The sequence below is a fragment of the Notothenia coriiceps genome, unplaced genomic scaffold (assembly GCF_000735185.1).
Source record: "Notothenia coriiceps isolate Sejong01 unplaced genomic scaffold, NC01 NC01_scaffold00012568, whole genome shotgun sequence".
NCBI classification, from domain to species: Eukaryota; Metazoa; Chordata; class Actinopteri; order Perciformes; family Nototheniidae; genus Notothenia; species Notothenia coriiceps.
The window spans coordinates 970,466-974,621 of NW_011345269.1; positions in this window are offsets into that span (position 1 = coordinate 970,466).

The following is a 4,156-nucleotide window of genomic DNA, read 5'->3' on the forward strand; positions in this document are numbered from 1 at the left end:
GTCTCCTTAGGCTTTTCAATCACAATCATTCAACTGGAATAAAAACAATATTGTTAACATGAACATATGATTTAATGTTCGTTGTTTAGAGTTATTCTAAGGCTTTACTCATTGGGAACTCGGTATGAGATAGAGCACTGTTGAGATGTCCAATCTGCCTGTTTTAGACACTTTGACCAACAGGGGGTTTGTGTTCAAATTTAAGCCCATGATGAAGCCTCATGAGATGAACCCTTTTGCGAACCAATTGACTGGAAAGCTTCATCTCGCCATCACTACCTGTTACGGTATCTGAGAGGACCCAAACGCAGGACACGGCAGAGTGTTGAAAAAAGGTTTTATTTGAGGTGGAGGAGCGGGGAGAATAATCCGGCTGGAATGGCGACTAGTGAGTCGTCACTAGTCGCCATTCCAGCCGGATTATTCTCCCCGCTCCTCCACCTCAAATAAAACCTTTTTTCAACACTCTGCCGTGTCCTGCGTTTGGGTCCTCTCANAAATAGAATAGAAATAGTGCAAGAAGAGTCTATAGACAAGTAAATGTCAGCAGCAGATCGTTGTAAAACCCACAGTGGTATAACTCCTAGCCTCAGGGGCGGCGCCAGGGGGCTGAAGCACCCCCCAGGATTGCCAAAGCAACCCCCTAAGCACCCCCAAGAAATATGTTTTTTATTTTTATTTTTTATTAAATTAAATTAGAAATATTATTGATTACATCAATGCAAATGTGAAACAAACAAATGTTTGACCAAAAACATAAAGCCAACACAGGACAGGTGATATGATTAGGCCAATGGCCAGCACCCATTAGATTTTTGACCTACCCATAGGCTAAATTACTTTGTGACACTTGAGTGACTTCCTGTTAGCTGGAGCGCCAAATTATTTGCTAACAGCAAAGTGACAAATGGATCGTTTTTTAGTCCTTAAACGTCCACGGGTGGACACTCAATCAAAACCACCTGAAAGCGAGAGGGATTCTGCACATAATAGGCCTCGTGAGTACAAGTAGCTTACTTCTGGCTCTCTGTGTTTCATTCAAGCTCTGCTCTGTGTGTGTGTGTGGGACGAGCCATTTTGTGTGCGTGCCCAAGCACCGGTGGGTCTCTACCGGAGATCGTTGTGGTTAGCATCTCGTGCTAGCTAGCCAAGCTAACGGATATAAGGAGCTTTTTCAACAACAAGGTGGAGGGAGAACTCTCTCCTGTCAGACTGAGAGTCTCAGATAACCTCAGCTCAGGTGAAGTAAAGGACTCTCAGTGTTTAGATAGTTAACTTTAGTCTAGTTATCTCAGTGGGTCTCAAACGGTTTGTTTTAAAAGGGGAGTGATTTGTAAAATATCTATAAAGAAATAGTAAATCTGTTTACAGTTCTGTTTCATATGTATGTTGAGAGATGTATCCATAGATCTCTTCATTTTGCTCTCAAAGTGCACCTTGATGCTTTTAACTTCAATATTTAAAAAAAAATCTTCCCAGGGGAGCATGCCCCCGGGCCCAACTAGAGGAGGTGAGGTCCACTCCCCACTTGTAAAAATAGCACTTTACCCCTGATTACACCTATATGCCGTGAGCTGATTACCGAGCCTTCATTGTAACAGTCGGGTACACTGTGTGTGCTTGTGGGGAGCATACTTGCCAACATTGAGACCTCAGAAAACGGGAGCATTTGAAAATGCAAAATGGGGGTGCTAGTGGATCGCCGGAGCTGTTAGATTAACATTAACATGCTTATATTGTAGTTCTAAGTGCAATGCCTTGCGGCCTGTAGCACCATCTTTGATGGAGCATATGTGTGGGCAGGAAAGGAGTGAGCAGAGAGTAGAGTAGTTGTCGATTTTTGTTCTGTTTTCTGTGACTATCTGCCTCACCCTCTCAGACTTTCAGTTGCACCCGCTACTAAAGAGACGTGTTACCATGGAAACCAAACAATGGTGTAGCTGTATTAAAGTCCGAGTGGAAACAGTCCTGAGTAAATCTGATTTTGTCAGAAATCGGGAGAAATGCGGGAGAAATATGACCCCGGAAGGAAACCGGGACAGGGCAATGAAATCGGGAGTCTCCCGCGAAAATCGGGAGGGTTGACAAGTATGGTTGCAGTACAAAATTCAACTGTAGCGCTGGTGCATTAATGGGAAACCCTTAAAGTTTGAGCACCCTCTACGAAACGTCAAGCTACCCCACAGCACCCCCTAGAGAAAATCTCTGGCGCCGCCACTGCACAAAGTGCGATATGCCACAGCCGCTGTGATGGAGGAGAGAAGTGACTCAGGAAGAAGGCCTCATTCCAAAGATGGAGAGAAGGTCAAAAGCTTGAACAAGCACACATTGTCTTAATTGTTATCGTTTTTTCCTTATCTTTTTACTCTTGCACCACAGAAATAGCAATACAACACATCAGCCAGAGCTGAAAATGAGCTATTAGCCCTTAGGCTCGCATCTGCATCCGGAGACCTTCATTTATTATTGTGAACTGATTCCCAATAGGACATTTTCTGTTACAATGTAGGGTGTTGCGAGGAGGTCCTACATTCACACTTTGGTATAGGTCCAGGGACGACATTTGTGTGTGAGAAATAAGTTATTATTTTGTTCTTTATATTCTTCACTTGTTGTGTTCCCGTGGTGTGTGTGTGTGTGTGTGTGTGTGTTGTGTGTGTGTGGGTGGTGTGTGGTGTGTGTTGTGTGTGTGTGTTTGTTGTGTGGTGTGTGGTGTGAGTGAGTGAGTGAGTGAGTTGAGTGAGTGAGTGAGTGAGTGAGTGAGTGAGAGAAGAGAGATAGAGAGAAAGAGAGAGTGAGACAGAGAGACAGGATCAGAGAGAGAGAGAGACACAATAAATCATTTATGTATGAATACAGTTTCCTCCGAGTCCGTGCATGAACGTGCATAGACGAGTATTTTAACATTGGTAAATGTATGGTGGTACTTGGAGACGCCCAACTATTTTCTCCAGTGTACTGTTGGTGTAAAAAGGTTGAGAAACCCACCCTTGGTGCTTTTTTTTTTTTAAGAGAATTTTTTTTTTTACCCATAAAACCCCCCCGGAAAAAAGGTAAAGTTTTCCCTCCCTTTTTCCCCCCGCTATGGGTTTTTTATTGGGGGGGAACCCAACCCCCCCCCGTGGAATGTAGTCCCCCCCCCCCTCAAGTTCCCCTGTTTGTTGAAAAAAAAAAAAATTTGGATGTTTGGTTGGAATGGGCCCCCCGGGCCCGAGGATTTAAAAACGGCCCCCGTTTTAAAAAACCGCCCCCCCCGAAAGTTTGGGGGTTCCTCCCCCCCACAAAACCCCCCCCCAGGGCCCATACCCTTTTTGAAAATTTTGGGGATGGGGAACCCACGGCCCCAAAAGAAAACTATTTTCCCCCCAAAACTGGGAAAAAAAACCCCTTTTGGGGGAAGCCCCCCGGGTTTTTTTTCCCAAACCCCCCCCCCCCCCCCTTCCCAACCCCCCGGTTCCCCCCCAGAAAAACTTACCCCACATGCCCCTTTTTTTGCTTTGTTTAATTTTGTGGGGTGGGGGTTTTTTTTTTTTTTGCCCCCCCAAACACAAAAATGGGGTTTTTTTTTTTCCCCCCTAAAAAAAAATGGCGAAAAAAAAAAAAAACGTCCCCCTTTTCCCCCTTAACTTGGAAAAAAAATTTGGGTATTTTTTTTTTTTTTAAAAAAAAAAAGATTTAAGAAACCGTTTTTTTTTTTTAGGGTAAAAAAATTTCTCCCCCCCCCCACCCATAAAAATTTAGAAGGTTGGGGCCCCCCAGTTAAAAAAAGAATTAAAACCTTTTTGGTTGTACGCCAGTTCCCCCCCCCCCCCCCGTTGGGAGGGGTTTTTTTTTTTTTTTTTATTTAAGGGGGGGAATTTAGGAAACACCTTCCAAAAATTTTTTTAAAAAAACCCCCCCATTTAAATAAATTTTAAATTACAAAAAATGGGGTTTGAAAAAAAAAAGTAATTTGCTTTTGTATTTTTTGGGGGTCCCCCCCCCCCCATTAAAAAAAAATTGGGGCAAAAAACAATCCCCCAATTTATTAAAAATATAACCCCCCCAAAACCCAATGGAAAAAAACCCAAGCCTTAAGGGTTTTCAGAAGAAAGCCTTTTTTTTTTAAATTTAAAAACAAAGCTGGTGGTTCCCCTTTTTTTAGTGTCCCCCTTTT